The sequence below is a fragment of the Ictidomys tridecemlineatus genome, chromosome 2, assembly GCF_052094955.1.
Source record: "Ictidomys tridecemlineatus isolate mIctTri1 chromosome 2, mIctTri1.hap1, whole genome shotgun sequence".
Taxonomy (NCBI): domain Eukaryota; kingdom Metazoa; phylum Chordata; class Mammalia; order Rodentia; family Sciuridae; genus Ictidomys; species Ictidomys tridecemlineatus.
The window spans coordinates 18,477,626-18,496,368 of NC_135478.1; positions in this window are offsets into that span (position 1 = coordinate 18,477,626).

Consider the following 18,743-nt stretch of genomic DNA (forward strand, 5'->3'; position numbering starts at 1 on the left):
GTAATACCAGCAGCTCAGCAGGCTGAGACAGGATTGTAAGTTCTCAGCAAAGGCAAGGCACTAAGCAACTCAGATCCTGTCTCTAAATTTAAAAAAAAAAGGAGGTAGGGGGGGCTGTGGCTGTGACTCGGTGGTCGAGTGCCCCTGAGTTCAATCCCCAGTATCAAAAAAATTAAAAAAAGACTGGGGATGTAGCTCAGTGGTAGATCACTTTCCTTCCATGCACAAGGGCCTGGAGTTGTCCCCAACACTGCAAAGAATTAAAATTTAAATTTAAAATATATATACCTATATAGGGTGTGTGTGTGTGTGTGTGTGTGTGTGTGTGTGTGTGTGTGTGTGTGTAAATATATCTTCCATTCAGAGATCTGGGTCCATTTCTCTGGAATCAAGGTGTCAGGCCCGTGCTCCCTCCAAAATCTCTCACAGAGAATCTCTTCCCTCCAGCCTTTCTCTCAGCTTCTGATACCAGCAGTTCTACATGTGTATATACAATCTACTCTGTCATTGTTTTGAGGAATTCAAGACATGAAATCCTATGCCAGCCAGAGGTCCTAACCTGACCTACATCCTGGCCTCTTTCAGGATCCCTTGTAACCAAAATAGGGACCTTCCTGCACTACCCAGACCCAGTTGCACTACCCAGAAAGAAGGGTGCAAGGTAGCCTCCATAGGGGAGTCCTTGAAACAAAAATGTCTTTCCCAAGCTCCATAGGTGCTCTTCCTCAACTCCAGGGTTAAATACCTGTGTGTGCTCCACAGGCCATAGGCTCCAACCCGCCATACCAGGCTCCCTTCTGTACCCCTGGACAAGAACTGCTCCTCCCTCAGGACACCTCCACGCCTGCTCCTTCCAGAGCCAGAGCACCAGACTTGCCCTTCCTTCCCCAGCTGGCCTCACCGCACCCTCTTTCTCACACCCCTACTCTGCCACCCAGGGCATCTTTCCTACAAGTTTCAGGCTTGATCTCATTCTGTGGTTTTCACCCAAACATGTAGCTCTGCCAGTGGATGCTCCCTCCCATCTCCTGCTCTCTGTCCCACTGGTAATACAGACTCATGACTAAACACTCTACCTCCTGAAATCCAGTCAGCAGCTTACTAAGCGCCTGTCATGGCAAAGCTAGCTTACAGGCATTTCAAACATCCCCCAGACTGGATGGCCGCAGGGACCACATTCTCCCTGCCTCCTCTCAGGAGCTGGGAAGAAATTCTTAGCTAAGCCACTTGGGTGAAGGTGGAGGTAAAACCAGAGATGGTTAAGTAATGACAGATGGACCCCTAACTCCCTCTCAAGGGAATGTGGGCCCCATGAAGCCTGGGGATCCCATGTCACAGAGAGGGGAAAGTGAGTCTGGGTCCACATATGGCACACCTGAGATGTAGCGCCCTGGCCCCACCTAAACATAAGGGACAACCTCAAACAGGCCCTGATTTCTGAGATGATGGGCTTTGTGACAATGTGCTCCAGTTGTCAGAGGCAAGGTGGCCTTTCTTAGAAACTGCCGTGGAATCTTCAGAAAGGGAACCACTTTTTCATGGGAGAAAGCTAACCAGCCAGGACCAGAAGAGTCTGGCACCCAATTTTACTTCACACTGCACTGGGTGTGCATTATAGTCACCTGAGTTTAGGTGCCAAGCCTTTTCACTTTAATCAATTGTTATGTAAAACCTCTGGATGAATACACAAGAAACTGACAACATGAGTCACTTCTGGAAAGAGGAACTTCAGTGTCTGCAGGAGCCTGGGCACACGCCTGTAATCCCAGAGACTTGTTAGGAGGAGGCAGGAAGATCATAAATCTAAGACCAGCCTCAACAATTTAGCAAGATCCTTGGCAACTTAGTGAGACCCTAATTCAAAATAAAAATTTTTTAAAGGACTAGGGATATAGCTCAGTGGTAAAGCATCCCTGGGTTCAATTCCCAGTATCAAAGAAGAAAAAGTCTAGGGAGAGGGTAGGAGAGGAACTTATCTGATCATTTGCATTTTCAGAATTTTGTATTATATGCAAACATTACTCATTTTTTAAAAATATTTTATGATTCAGTTGACCAAAAACTGAAAAAAGGAAAATCCTTGAACTATCACTTCTCTAGAAATATCTATTTAGAAAAACAAGATACCTTTTTTCTTAGGAATGCAATTGAATAATAAGCCAGCCAGCGTCCCCCCAAAGATTCTAGAGGCTCCACCCAACTCCAAGGCCAAGTTCCAGGTAGGAACCTTTCTGACCAGCAGCTTACCTCGACAGAGAAGTCAAGGTGCAGGGAGCATCAGGACATCTCAGCAGCTATTGTTTCTTTAGCGTCCACAGTGTCTGCAACAATGAAACCTCTGATGATTGGCTCATCAAACATGTCCAAGTTGCTGAGATATAGATATTAAAGTCCAAGGTCGAAATCATTTGTGATATAGCCAGGGAGAAGTGGAGTTTTCATCAAGCATAGAATTAGATTCAACTCTGGATGGACTGAACTGGGTAACCTTGGGCATGCCCCATCCTCTTTTTAAAAAACAAAAAGCTGGGCTCAAATAGAATTATCGTTGGCTGACTGCCAACCCTAAGTCCATGCCAGACATTACCAGCAATGGTCAGGATGTCCCACGCATTCTCAGTGCTGTGCTCTAGGCACCCAAAACCCATTGATGAGAGTGAGCATTTGAGATAAAGTCTCTACCATCATGAAACATTTCTAATGGCACTTCTAGCACTCCAAATTGCTAACTCTGGGGTGGACCCCAGGCTTCTGCTCCACAGATGTCTTTGGCCCCCATTTCCTCTGTGCCTGGATTCCTTGTGACTTCCAAAAGGCAGCTAGATGATAAATATTTGTTTATGCACAAAGTTTATCAGTGCATGGGAGCAGTCTACAGAAGAGAGGACTCTCCAAGGGTGAGCATCCTGATCTCTCTTGGTGCTGAGGCTTCCCATCTGATTTTGGTACCTTGACCCTGGATGTGCACGACTCTGCTTGCCAGGTATGTTGCAGGTCAAAGGAGCCTGTGATGTTGACACTGTATAGAGTGGCAGTCTTACTTTTCAGAATCAGGGTCGTTGGCAGAATTTCCTGGCAGCACAGAATTTCCTGGCAGTCCTGATGGACATCTGAGGCAAGTACTCTTTCCTAAGGGGGGTGTCCTCCCTCATAATTTAGGGGAGAGAAGGTGCAATCCATGGCCTCCCTTGCCTCAGAGGAGACACAAAACAGCTTCCTGAGAGCACTCCTTCAAGGACTACTAGACACATGCCTATAATCCCAGTTGTCCAGGAGGTTAAGGCAGGAGGATCGCAAGTTCTGGACCAGCCTGGGCACTTAGACCCTGTCTCAAAATGAAATTTTTAAAAAAGAGTTGGGGATACAGCCCAGTGGTAGAGCACTTACCTAGCAATGTACAAGGTCCTGGTTCCATCCCCATTACCATCAAAAATAAAAATAAATAAAATGAAAGTCATCTGGTAAATTGAAGACTGCTCTGCCCAGTAGAATGGCAGGAATGGTTGGCATGCCCTTTGTTTTAGGATCCCCATCTGCTTGACTGTATATCAAAAACCCACTTAAGCTGAGGCCAGGCCAGGAGAGCATCAGGGATGCACAGCCCCTCCCACTGCCCACTTCCTCTGGCTGAGCTCCTGCTTCTAGCTGCCTGCTGCCTGCCAGCCATCTTTACCTTCTGGCAGATCCAAGCATCCATCCACAGATGGAAGGAAATTCCTACAACTTGTTGGGAAGTGGCCCAGCCCCGGCCCAACCACACAGGTGGAGATATACACATCAGAATTGCCAGGGACAGGGCTGGGGATGTGGCTCAAGTGGTAGCGTGCTCACCTGGCATGCGTGCGGCCCGGGTTCGATCCCCAGCACCACATACAAAACAAAGATGTTGTGTCCGCCGAAAAACTAAAATAAATATTAAAAATTCTCTCAAAAAAAAAAAATTGCCAGGGACATTTCCATCACTAAGGTGGTTCTCTGGGTTGGGAATCCTTTATCACCAAAGGAAGGGGGCCATCACTGAGTCCCAGCTGACCCTCCTGGAAAAGTTTAGGGCACAGCTGTGGGTGCAGGTGAGCATGTTTATCAAAATATCTTCATCAGACCCTGATTCTGCCTGCGGCTCCCAAAGAACCTGGGGATTTTCACTACTAGACACAGTGAGCTCAAGGCAGGACTCTTGGCTTGATGTCTTTGTGGTTGAGCACAACAGATACCAATAAACATTTGCCAGATGAAAGAACAGTTGTCATCTTTTCCTGGGTCGGAGACTGCCACTCTCAGGGAATCTGATTTGACTGATCAGTAATTTTGTAACTGACCAGTCTCTGAACTCTCTTATTGATTCTGGCTATTTTCAAAATAATTTCACCCTTGATTTTCTAAGTAAACAATTATGTAACTTACAACAACACAGTTTTGGTGCCTCCTTTCCAATAGTTTCAAACCCCCGCTCCTCCCTTTTAACTTTTTCAACTTTTTCTCGTGTCTTGATACATGAACTAGAACTTCACAGCAACATGTCAACAAAAGCTATGAGAACCAGCATCCCTGCCTGGCTCCAACTTCAACTAGAATGCCTTGGGTGTTTGTAACCATGCCCTGACCTTCCTACCTCTCCCACTTCCTCTGCAGCCTCTCAGTCTCCCTTTTCTCTCCTCTAGTCACTCTTAGCTTTATAAGTGGCCTGTGTACTACAGATCAGAGACAAAGGAAAATGCTCACAATGCCAGTTACATCAAAAGTTCTCATACAACAGTGTACCAGGTCTCCTGGGCCAGGTGCTAGAATTAGATGCAGATTTCTGGCCTCCACCCCTAGGGGCATTTTTAGCAGCCCCTCCCCAACCCTGGGAGTTTCTGGTACAGATTATACAGGACTATATTTTGAAAACAACTGAATTTCCAAAGCAATGGACACCTGCCTACAACCTGAATCAGTCTCTGAAAGGGTTTGAGCAGCCCAACAATAGAGTGGAACCCTTTGGGTGGGGAGGATCTAGAGGTTGGGCCTAAGCTAGAAACTTCCTGGGAAGGGGGAAGCCAGGATAAAGAGGAGGGACCCTACCAGATCCAGACGTGACCTTCTGCTGTTTGTGTTATCCATCTCATTCACCCTGATGTCCACCCTGGGGTTCTTTCCAGTGTCAAGGACTGATTCAAAGGTGGCCACACTGTTCTGGGATACCCGACGCTCTCAACACTGAAACGATCTGTGTAGGGATGGTCAGTCATTGTGAGGGCTGGAAGTCCCCCTTGGTAACTCTCCCCTCAGCCTCCTGCCTACCTATGGTCAGAACCCCAGAAAACACCTGGCTGAGGGACCCAGGCTTCTTATCATCGAGACCTGCTGCAGGATCATAGGTAGGGGGCCATCCATCCAGTAGACTCATCAACTCTCAGCTCATCTGATGCACAGCAGGAGGTGGGATCATTGTTCACCCCTCAGCAGAACAAGATGTGGCTAACCCAGCCTGGCCACTCAACCCCCCAGTGTAGACACCTTGGCACCTCAGAACATTTTCAGGACACCGTCTGTCCAGGGCAAGCAATGCACCCAAAAGGACTGAGGAGCATACCAACCATGTGACCTGGGGCAGATGGTCATGAGACCTCCCTTTAAAGCTTTAGGATGACCTGGGGAAAGCCTATGTTGGCTTCGGAAGCTTCCATTTTTAAATTAATTGCCAGTGGCCTGCCTCTCTCTCAACCTCTGAAGAACCCTGGCTAGACAACCTTTCCACTTCATTAAAGCCAGGGAGAAGGCAAAGCCACAAGAATTCATCTCTTAAGACCTTGGCACATGGTAAGTGCTCTATAATTAAAAATCAATAAATGGGGCTGGGATGTGCTTGCCTAGCATGCATAAGGCTCTGGATTCAATCCCCAGAATGGGAAAAAATTAGCAAAGGACCATAATTTATATTTTAAACATAATCTCTAAAAACAACTGTATGTGTAAACAGGCACAGAGGAACCCTCTGAAATCACTACACATGACAGTCACAAACCTTTGAACTGGCAGCGTGGATTGGACCACGCCCACTCATTCTCCTACCTCCTACCCCGCCTCAGGTAAAGCTACCTTAACTATGCCTTGCAAAAAGCACAAATTTCACTGCCTTATGTTTCCCCCTGGCATTAAAGATGTCAACCTGGTTAAACTCTTACAATATGCCACCATTTCTAAATCCTGTTTTGGGTTTGTTCAACCCGATTTATAAGGAGCTCCCCAAAATGGTGTAGCTCAGTCCTCTTATGACCTCTTAGGTCACACGTCTAAATAAGCCTTTTCACTTATCAAAATCAGAAATATGGCAAAAGCCACCCCACACCCAGAGTGATCAAAGGAATAAAAACAGGCGGAAGGAGACCTGCAAAGGGGCCTGATCCAAGCAGGGACACAAACTCCCTGAATTGTCACCAGGATACCTCTCTGCTCTTGTCTGCGGGTTTCCTCCTGCCTCTTCTAGAGGCCCCAGGCTGTCTGGTCCTGCTGGATCCAGGCCATCTCCAGAGCAGGGTGGGGACCAGGAAGAGTAGAGAAGGCAGAGCTACGGGGGCTCCAAGGACCCTCAGACTTAGAGCTCCCAGGTACTCTGGTTTGCTCCTCCCAGGTGGAGGTAGCCTATCTAAGAGGGCCCCTGCAGTCCCCACCCCTGCCCTCGAGGAATCCCCTCTCCTAGACCTAAGTGACTAGATGGGCTGAACCAAGCGGCTCACTTCTAACCAACAGAATGCGACTCTTCTGAGATGAGGTCCTGCACACTCCCTGCTGGCTCCAATGGAAGCCGACCGCCATGCTGTGATATGGCCCTCAGGACGAGGACCTGAGACTGTCAGCAACCAGGCAAGGAGCCTGGAAGTGAATTCTCCCCCAGAAGAAACTTGAGAGGCCTGCAGCATGCGAGACCATGATCCACAGGATCCGGGAGACTGCACCTGGATTCTTGGCCCCACACATGAGCTGATAAATGTTGTGTAAGTGCTATATCTCAGGGAAACTTGTTACATGGCCATAGGTAGTACATGGGCTAACTGCCACATCAAGTTTCCTTGCCCCCCTTAGGCAGCCCCACCAGAAGCTCTGCCTGCTGGGCAGGAATTTGCAGATGGCCAGGCATGGTGGCGCACGCCTGTAATCCCAGTGACTTGAGAGGCTTAGGCAGGAGGATCACTAGTTCAAAGCCAGCTTCAGCAAAAGCGAGGAGCTAAGCAACTCAAGTGAAAAAAAAAACACAAAATAGGGCTGGGGATGTGGCTTAGTGGTCAAGTGCCTCTGAGTTCAATCCCCAGTGCCCCCCTCCCACACACACTCAAAAAGAAATTTGCAGATGGAGCAGGCCCAGTGGTGGCCCCACATATCTCAGGGTGAAGGAGCAATATTAAGAAGGAACCTGGAGGATGGGGAAGTAGCCCAGGAGTAGCCCTTGCCTAGCACATATGAGGCCCTGGGTTTAACCCCCAGTACTGCAAATAAAGAGGAACCTGGGAGGGGAAAGCTATCAAGCTTAAAGTTGAAGGCCTCTGAAGTTGGCAGGGGCTCTGAGATTCCCTGACACAGAACCCACTCTCTGGTAACCTCATTGGAAGTGACTCCTGCAATACGTTAGAGTCCTGGGGTACTCACACGTGGCTCATGGCTGAACAGGTGGCTTGAGGGGAGGGTGTGGAGGAGGAACACTCCACCAGGAGTCAGTGAAGTTGGTTCAACCACCACACTGCACAGCCTTAAGCCAGCTCCCCTGCCCTCTGGGCTGGTTTCCTCGTCTCTGAAAGAAGCCCCACCTTAACCCACTGCTTCCCAAACTCCAACACTCCTAAGGATCACCTGGGAATAAGCCACTAATGAGCTCTGGGCACTGGGCTGGGTAGTTGTATGGGTTACCGAATACTCATTGTAACCTATGAGATAACAGAAGCACAGAGGGGCTCAAAGTCTTGCCCAGGGTCACAGAACTTGGGAGAGAAGCAGCCAGTGGCAAGGCTGGAATTCCTTGGCAAAGGTATCTTGCTTGATACCTTTGAATGGCTGCTTGGCCGTGGTCCCTGAGCATTCTCCACAGAACTCACAGTTCAGCTGGGGACACCTAAAAACTGCTGAGCAATGGGCAACGGGAACATGGCAGCATCAGACTGGTGTAAAGTACAGGCACCTTCACATGTGGCCCAGACTCCTAGACCAACTGTGGCACACGTGGGTCTGCACACCAGCACAGAGCCCTCATGTCTTTGGTCTTGAGACAGGTCTGGTTCATCAGGGAAATCCAGTCATTCAAGATATTTTCCTGAAACTATTTTGGGAAATGAAGAAAGAGGCAGGTAAGGATTTGCCTAGTGTATCAGAAACTTAACACACACCATCTATGGTGCATTTCATAGCCACCCTGTGCTGTGACCCATCTTCCTGGCAATGACGTCTGCCTACAGACCGGTCTCCCAGAGACTCTGTAGCACTGAAAATTAGAAACCTCTTAAGTGCTCAGACACAGAGCAAAGGTTAAGTACATCCATAGATCGGTGGTGCCCAGACATTAGAATGAAGTACACAAAGCGCTTCCAATTCCCTGGGGGAATGCCTCTGTAATTGAGTTCAATTAAATGAAGCAGCCTACAAAGCCAGGCACAGGACATGCCACCTCAAATATGTCAGCATCAATTATCAAAAAGAACGAGGCACATCAACATGTGGAGTCCTTATCACTGGGGAGGACACTGATTTCATTTTCTGTCCACATTTCTGTACTTTCTAAGTCTTTTGTAATAAGTACATGTTACTTTTTAAGTCCTTTTTTTTATTTTTTAAGAGAGAGAGAGAGAGAGAGAGAGGGAGAGAAAGAGAATTTTTTAATATTTATTTTTTAGTTTTCGGCAGACACAACATCTTTGTTGTATGTGGTGCTGAGGATCGAACCTGGGCCACACGTATGCCAGGCGAGCAGGCTACAGCTTGAGCCACATCCCCAGCCCCAGTCCTATTTATTTTAAACCATTTTCTCAAGCTATAATTCACATCCCTGTACGATTTGGCGTTGAGTCTATGTAGAGTTGAAGTACATGTATTATTTGGTTTTCTGAAGGGAAAGCTATAAAAATAAAAGGAATAGATGATAATGTTCATTCTCCCAAGAGTGGGGAGTGTGTGCTTCCAATTCTTTGGAGTTCTTAGAGTCAACCCTTAACTTTCCAAGAGGGGCAACTACCTCAGCTCCAGGGCCCTTCTTCCTGTCCCTCCTGTGGCCTTCATTTGGGCTTTTCCTTCCCTGCCAATCATTCTCACTTTCTGTCATGTCCTCACCTGTAAGGTGATACGGTAGTGAGGGTAGAGAAGGGGGTGTACATGACACACCCTGCATGGTGCGCCCCGCAGTCCTAACCAGGGGGTCCTCCTCCACTGTGCCCATATCCAACCTGCCCTGTTGTGCAGACTTAGGGAGAGGAGGGGAAACTTCAAGCAGAGGTATAAGGCTTGGCATTTTCCAGAAGTTTTCTGTTGCAAAGTCTGATGAGAAGGAAGGTTGGTTGTTTCTGGTGTCATGAGTCTTCACACCCTGGACCTTACAGCCACCCAGTCCTGCATCTCCAGGTCACTGCTCTGCCTTTGGGCTGTATGAAGATATCTTCCCTCCACTCAGCAGAGGCCTCCCCACCTAAGCTTCTGAAATATTTTTAGAAACACTTTGTGTGCACCAACAGGACATATAAATAATTGTCAAGTGCTCAGTTCTTTGATAAATACTGGGGTTGAGAGAGAGGAAAGGAAGCTGCGAAAGGCCCATCCAGGGTCCTGGAAGAAGGCCTCTTGGCTTGGTCTCCACCCCAGACCTGGGGAGCTAACCCCTCTCTGGACCAGTTTCATGTGTCTGAGGCTGGCAATTGACCTGAGCTCACCTACCTTCCCCCACAAGCTTTACTAGCTCCTCCCTAAATAAAAAGGGGGGTCTATGGGATGGACCTGTTCCATTCAGGAATGGCAACTTCATCACCTGACCAAAATTCCAGAGGTTTTCTCTGATATGTTTGGTGGAACCCACGTGAGCATAGCCCATGTCACTGAGGATGTATTCCATTGGCTCTTCCTCAACAGGCATGAAAAAGGTGTCCTCTGGAGCCAGATCATGAGTACACAAGGGTTCCTGTCCACCCCAGGGCAGAGGCAGGTCTGCCATGGGGGCCTGCCTAGGCTGGAGGTCTGCAAGGTCTTAAAAGGTTTGGGACAGCAGTTATGGGCCCTAGGAGGGAGGATTATGGCAATATATTTTGTATTATAAATACAAAGAGGTTCTAAAACAACATTCTGAGCCAGCTGTAAGGAACTTTCACTGGAAAAATTTGGGATATTTTGAGCATGAACAGAATTAAGAACAAGTGTGAATCATAAACCATTTTCAAAAGGATCCATAAGTCCACAGAGATGATGAAGGGATGTGAACAGAGGGCTCTGCTCTCAGGAGAATGCCAGGGGCCAGGAGGTGGGTGTGGGTGGAGAGCTGGAAAATAGTGAAGGTGAGTGGTTCCGGCAAGAACTGTCGATGGATGCTAAATCTGGAGGTGGGGAATTGTGATGACGAGCAGGATATTTGCATGGTCTTAAATTATTTCCACACAAATTGTTTATTAGTTACAAAGGAAAAAAACAGTAATTATATGGCAAAGAAAGTTGACAACACCTTAACCAAATGATAAACTTCAGGGACAGGTAGACATCATTTGCCTCCAGGTATGATTTTTTGAGGACATTCAACATCACTTACATAATATTGCCACCAGGAACACATAACCTCACATCTAAAGATGATGAGTCACCAGACAAACAGAAAATGAGGGATGTTCTCTGTGTTAGTCAGCGTTTTCATCCCTGTGATCCAAACACCTTACAAGAACAACTTAGAGGAGAAAAAGTTTATTTGGGGCTCACGACTTCAGAGGTCTCAGCCCATGAACAGCTGACTCCATTGCTGTGGGCCTGAGATGAGGCAGAACATCATGGCAGAAGGTCCTGGTATAGGAAAGCTGCTCAGCTCATGGCAGCCGGGAAGCAGAGAGAGCAATCTAGGAGCAAAAGACAAAATGAATTCCCCAGGACACATCCCCAATGACAGACTTCCTTCAGCCATGACCCACCTGCCTACAGTTACCACCCACTAACCCATTCAAATTATTAATCCATCAAGTAGATTAATCCACTGATTTTGATTTACACCTCTCATATCCCAATCATTTCACTTCTGAACACTCCAGCATTGCCACATGAGCTTTTGAGGGGACACTTCACATCCAAACCATAATATTCTATTGCTAAGGGGGGCACTATCCTTCTGAAATTCATTGTCAACAAAGACTAAGGGGGCTTGAGTATAGTCAGTGGTAGAATGCACATTTAGTGTGTGTGAGGCCTTGGGTTCCATCCCCAGCACTGCAAAAAAAGTAAAATTATGTAGGAAAAAAGCTTACTAACTGGTAAAATGAGGGTTGTTTTTATTTACTCTCTTCTGTCCATTTCTCCCTTTTGAAATTAAAAGGGAAAGCAGTGAAATGTAAGTACTTTGTTTTGTTTTGTTTTTAATGTAAGTACTTTGAACCCTGTCAGAACGGCATGCTCTGGGAAGCTGTAGCTGTAGGAAGACATGGCCCTGCTGTACCTGCTGAGGTGGTTTTAAGCAGTTAACAACTGGATGGCAGGAAAGGGAACAGCTGCTATTTAGATTAGGCAGGGAACCTGCTGAGCCAGGCAGCTCCCTGGCCCCCCCCACCTCTGTGCTGAACTCTAGCCACACCCACCCCCAGGAGATGCTCCCCTGCCTTAGGGACATCTTCTGCCCACTCACTGAGCCCCCACCCTCCTCTCGGATTCCTGTTGTCCCCTGGATCCTTGAGCCTGGCCCTGAATCTACATTGTTCCTTGTCCCTCCATGGGCCTCAACGCCATCTCTACCCTGATCATCCAGCTTTTGTAGTGTGCTTGAGTTAGATAAGGCTCCCTTATCACCCCAGGCATCCAGACTTCTGGGTGCACTTCCCCTCTCTGCTTTGGGGTAGTGTTTAACCCTCACCAGGCTGAAGGCAATGGAGGTGCTTCTGGTTACTACCTCTACCAGCACCCTGGAGGAGACCCTAAGCTTCCCTCAGAGGAGCCAAAGACCCCCTCTCTCAGAAAGTGCTAGAAAGTCCTTTTTGGTGCTGGAGATCCAACCCAGGGCCTCACACACACCAGGTAAGCACTCTGCCACTGAGCCACACCCTAGCCCTGCTCCATCTATTTTTTAAAATTAAAAACAACATAAAAGAGCACGATCCCCCCCACCATTATCAAACCACCTGCCACAGATCCAATTCTTTTCTGTTTCCTAATTGTACTTATGTGCAGGTAAGTAACCTGGCTGTGACTGACCAACGAGCTGTTTCTTATTATCTTTGCATGGAAGGTGTGGTATTTCTAATCACTGTTACTGGCTTGCCTCCAGCCCACACAGCTTGGGGTGAGCAAACCTCAGCACTGAGATTCATCCCTAGAGAATGTTCTAGATCCCCCTAGAATAGTCATCCCTCTGAGTGGCCTCCTCTCTCTGTGCTGGTCACTCCCCAGCCATCTCCTGGTTGGCCAAGGAATTGGATCATCTGTGGATAGAGCGCTCTACTGCCGAGCCCAGCTGAGCCTCGGTTCTGTCCTAATTGCATAATGGTCCTCATTATAACCACTTCACAGATAGGGAAACTGAGGCTCAGGAAGACAAAGGAACTCTTGGCTTGAATTGATTAGAAAGGGCACTGCAGATTCAGAACCCAGGGGCCGGCCCTCAAGCCTCGTGAGCAGGGCCGAAGGTTTCTCCAATATTGCCTGCAGCTTCGGCTGGTCCTGGGATGATGGAGGCTGGTTCAGCACCAAACACAGATAAAGCACCTGTCCCTGGAAGTCCCCATGTGGCAAGAAGCAATGTTCTCCCATTGCAAGAGGTCAAGGTACACAAGCTTCAGCTTTGTTAGCAACCCAGCACATGAGAAAAGAAGAAAAGGGGGATCTTTATGGCCCAAGTTTCTCTTTCCGGGTTCAAATTCTGATGATGCAGCAAGGGGAGCGGGGCGCTCTGCTCCACCCCTGCTGGCAAAGTGTCTGAGACTTGGTTTCCCACCTGTAAGATGAGCATGCATGTATCAACCTCGGGGGTTACGTGCTGTTGAACTGCGACCAGCAGACACAGTACTTGGCAGGCATTTCTGGTTAACAGTTTGAAAAGTGGGAGACCCCAGGGCTGCAGTTGTAGCTCAGAGGTAGAATGCTTGCCTAGCATGTGTGAGGCACTAGGTTGGATCCTCAGCCCCACATAAAAAATAAAGGTAAAACTAGCACTTCGTGGAACAATTAAAAAAAAAAAGTGGGGCCCCCACCCCATACCTGCCTCCTCTCTGCAGACAAGGCTAGGAACAAATCTGGAGCCATGGTGCTGTGTGCTCTCCTTTAATTGACAGAGAAACTAGAGAGAGAGAGGAGAGTGGGCGAATAAAGGAGGGAATCCACGACCCCTGCAATTGCTCTTGCCTCCTGGTCAAGCCAGACTTTGGGTGACTGCGGATCAGACACCAGCTTGAGGTGGGAGCTCACACCCTGAAGAGAGAGGGTGGGGAGGAAGTGGCCAGAGATCAGCCTTTTTATCCAGAGAAGAGGAAGTACCAGGAGCTCCCATGATCTAAGGCTATTTCTACTATAAATGAGATAACCCCCAGTGCTAAAGTGAAAAATAGATTCACTTGGCATATGTGTACATACACACCTGACTTGTCACGACTCCCCATTAGAATGACATTTCCTTGTGTTACCTCAGCTTAGGAGCAGATCTCCCCACTAGTTATAATTCAAGCTACTCACAGGTTCACAATCAAGAAAGGGAAGGACCCCGCCACACACACACTCTTCCTGGGCAAAATGGCTGCAGGTAGATTGGCTGTCAATCACTCTTAAAAAAGAAAAAAGAAAAGCCCAATCCTGGTCCTCAGTTTCCACGTGCATGCAGCACACTGGAGTCACCTGTGAAGCTGTCAGGAGTACTGATGTCCACCTCCGAGACTGGTGTCATCGATTAACTTATTAATCCCCCACACCTGAGCCTCTGTACTCTCAAAGCTCTCTGTGTGGTCCAAACGTGCAGCCAACTTTGAGAACTGCTGGCTCTGCATGACTAATACAAACCAGGCTATCTTAGAGCCCATTGGAACTTCCCAAAAGCTTGTTAAATCACAGCTGAGCAGAGTTCTAGGTCTCACGGGCAAAAGAGATGCAAAGTCCTTCCCACATTCTGACTTGTTCCTGCTGACACTTTCCCTGCAGAACATTTACAGGGGTCAGCCATACCTATGAGATAGATGAACAATTGTGTCACAGATGACTAAAACTGGAACTCACCACCTCAGACAGGTCCCCTGGAACCAAGGGCTGAACTGAATTATTCCATTTGAACTAAAAGTTCCAGCAGTGGAAGCCACACAAGAGCCCTGTTAACCTGGACTGCCTGGTGCACCTCCTCCTAGGGGTGCCCTAACTACTGGGAAGTCTTTTGAGTCCAGGGATACAACATGCTCCCTTAGGATGTACTTCCTGTGTGTGCCCGACACTCATGATGCTGTCCTGCCCCTAGAAGACTTCAAGTCGGCTTCCATTTTCTGGCCAGAGTTGAGCTGTGCCTTCCTTGGTCCTTTAGGCCAGGTTAAAAAAAAAAAAAAATTTAAGCCAGGCACAGTGGTGCATGCCTGTCATCCCAGCATCTTGGTAGGCGGAGGCAAGAGGATCACAAGTTCAAAACCAGTAAAATCAGTAAAATCGAGGCACTAAGCAACTCAGAGAGACCCTGTTGCTAAATTAAATACAAAATAGGGCTGAGGATATGGCTCAGTGGTTCAGTGCACCTGAATTCAATCCCGGGTACTCCCCACCCCACCAAAAAAAGGAATGATGGCACACACCTGTAATACCAGCTCACAATAAAAAGGGCTGTTGGTGTAGCTCAGTGGTAGAGTGCTACTGAGTTCAATAGCCAATACAAAAAAAGTTTCCTACAAAAACTAAAGGAGGAAACATCTGGCTGAGACAGAAGGGTTTTTAAGGTTATGAAATTTGTTGTATGGTTATTGGAACTTCCTATAGATCAACTCTAAAAGAAATAGGTAATTCTTTACTGACTTCATGGTTTTCTTATTTTCTTTAAGTTAAAAAGTAAAGATTGCTTGTGGTTTTAAATTTTGTTCTATATTTTGAATATATAATGCATCCACATGGTCAAGTTCTCTAAAGTGCCAGTCACCTTGATGGATTCTAGTTACTAGTTTCTTTTAGACCTTTCCAGAGACTGTATGCACTAACACAACATATTTATGCAATATTTCCCTTCATGCTTATACAAATGGAAGCATATTGATGTATTGTTCTGCATTTCAAGTTTTTGGAGATCTTGGAGATGTTGGAGATTTTTCTAGCGGCACATGAGTTGGCCTGTTCTTTTCATGGGTGCATAGTAGTTCATTTGTGTAGATGACCCATAATTTATTTAACTAACCTCCTTTCTATAGGCATTTGGGTTGCTTCCACTTTCTCAGTACTGCAAACAAAAATCTTATACATAGATCATTTATCCTCATGTGGGTGTATCTGTAGAACTGAATGCTTTCAAGTGGAAATGTTGGGCTGAAGATCAGCTGCAGTTGTGATTCTGGTAGACAATAATGCCCTGCTCTCCCCACAGGCACCTGTAATTTTTGATAATGTTAATTCTTTGGAAAGGAGCCAGCCTGACACAGGAGCAAATGCTCCTGAGAAAGAGTGAGATCTGACATTGAGTTCCACATCATAGACACCTGCTCTGTGTCACTGGGAAGTCACCTGTGTTAGTTTCTTTACCTGAAAAGTGAGGGAACACTGTGGCTCTCCCAGGGCTCATCAGTGCCTGGCACAGAGGGTCCAATTCACACCAGTTAAAAGAAGTCAGACTGGCTCACAAAAGTATGGACGTCTGTGGGGAGACCAGGGATGCCCAGCACATGTATCTGCAGGGCAGGTGCCTCTTCCTGAGGTCAGGGGAGATTCTATCCTCCCTGCCCAGAGCAAGCTGGGAGCCCTTTTTGAAAGGAGTCCTGGTAAGTCCTACTTTTGGGAATTCAAGCTTGCTTGCCCACCAGCCTCTGCACCCACTTCCCAGTTCTGAGGAAGAAAGAGCAGCCACCACCCTGCGGGCCATCCCAGGCACTATGTGGGCAGCCTACAGTGCTGAGCTCTAGACCTAACTCATGAAGGCCATTCTGATACTTTTTACCTCCTTTTTGGAGACAGGGAGCAATTGGAAAAATAGCATCCACAGATCTATAGGAGGAACATCTTTTCTCCTTTGTATCTGAAACTATAAGTTTATCCTACATCTGACTATTTTTTCTTATTGTGTATGTAAACACTTTAAGGAGAAAATAAAAAATTCCAATAAATCCCTGCAATCTCTTCTCATGAAGCCATTCTTAGTGCTTGCCAGAGTACATGAGTGTTTTTTTTTTTTTGTTGTTGTTGTTGCATTGACTTTTATTTTTCCTCTGTAACCATCATCTTGTCTCTTCATTTTTAGTACATGAGTGTTTTAACACGACACATAGTGATCAGGGCGCCTGTGGATCTGGCTGGTAGCCTGCCTTGTGGTCGTTGCCTATATCCACCTATCTCAAATATTCCTGCTCATGGCTAAACGATGTTCTGTGTTTGCTTAACCTAACCATGTGACTCTCAGGCAACAAACTGATATTAGCAGTGATGCCATCAGAAGCCCTGTTACCCAAGCTGTGTGCTTTTTCTTTCCGATATTCCCCCCAGAGAGGATGAGGGGCTGCCACCTAAATAGCCTGCACTGAGGATAAACAGGGCTCACTGCCACATGCCTTCAGGTCAGATGATGGGGGACCCTGCTGAAGGCCAGAAAGGAGGACATGAAGCAGGGCAGAGGGGACAGGCACTCAACCAAGGCTCTCTGGATTCCTGCCTCAGCTTTATGACCAGTTGAGTGGATGTGGGGGGAGCTGAACCTAGGGAAATACTAGGACGGCTCTACGACTTGCAGCAACAATCCTCTGGCAGCCCCGCCCTGGAACCAATCCCATTGGAACTGGTGCAGCGAGTCCCTCCTCCAACCCTCACCTGATTCACCACTCCTCATCCTCTCTTTATCCAGGCCCAAAGAACCTAGAGCAGAGCTGGGCTGGCAAGGACAAGCTCGGTATTTCCTTGTTCAACCACCATAGCAATAATATTTTCGTATTTAATAGTGTTATGTGTAGGGCTGGAGACGTGGCTCAAGCGGTAGCGCGCTCCCCTGGCATGCGTTCGGGCCGGGTTTGATCCTCAGCACCACATACAAAGATGTTGTGTCTGCCGAATACTAAAAAATAAATATTAAAAAAAAATTCTCTCTAAAAAAAAAATCGTGTTAACTGTAAATATTCCAATTTATCAGCAAACAGTTGTATTAAAAAATTCGGGGAAGCAGGCTGAGGCAGAAGGAGGATCTCAAGTTTGAGGCCAGCCTGGGCAACTTAGGAAGACCCTTTGTCAAAATAAAAATGTTAAAAAGGCTGGGGAGGTAGTCTACTACTATTACTGGGGATGTAGTATATTACTAGTGAGGTTTCACCTTTTCATATGTTCACTGGCTCTTTGAGTTTCCTCTTCTGTGAATTACCAGCTAGTATGAATTCTATTAGTTACCAAACAATATGCTTTGATCAATTTTCTTTTGAGGTATTTTGCCTTTTTGTCAATAATGTATAATACCTGAAGAACTTTGAAAGAAAGGTAACTGTTCCAGGCCCACAGGACCTAACCACCCCCATGAGATAGCCACTAATCACTCTGGAGGGTGGTTCTCCCATGACCAATTACCGTCCACTGGGCCCCACTGCTTAAAGATTCCTCTGTTCTTCAAAATTGTTACACTGGGGACCAAGTTTCCAACACATGAACCTTTGAGGAACAAGCCACCTCCAAACCACAGTTAATGTACATAAAATTGCCCATTTTAATCATTTTGGTGCGTGCAGTTCAGTGATAGTAAGTACATGCAGAGCACTGTGCAATCATTACCACTATCCACTTCCAGAATATTTTCATTGTCCCCAAAAAACTCTATATCTTTTAAACAATAAGAGCCTGTTTCTTTCCCCCATCGCCTAGTAAAACTGCTCTGCTTTTTAATCAATCTGCCTATTCTAGGGACCTCAAATAAATGGGATCATAACATAGGTCCTTTTGTGTCAGGCTTATTTCACTTAGTGAAGTGTTTTCAAGGCCCGTCCATGTTGAAGCATGTGTTAGATCTTCATTCCTTCTTATGGATAGTATTTAATTATTTATGTATTTATCACAGCCTTTATCCTTTCACCTGTTGATGGATGTTGTTTTCACGTTTTAGCTATTCTTAATAATGCTGCTATGAGCACTGCTGTACTAATATTTGTTTAAGTACTTGTTTTCAATTCTTTGGGATATAGAATTGTCACAAGAAGTAGAATTGTCAGGGGGCTGGGGATGTGGCTCAAGCGGTAGCGCACTCGCCTGGCATGTGTGCTGCTCGGGTTCGATCCTCAGCACCACATACAAAGAAAGATGTTGTGTCCGCCGCAAACTAAAAAAAAAATAAATAAATATTAAAATTCTTTCTTTAAAAAAAAAAATCGTCAGACTGTAGGAAAATTGGATCAGATGACAAATCCATCAAAATTTATCTT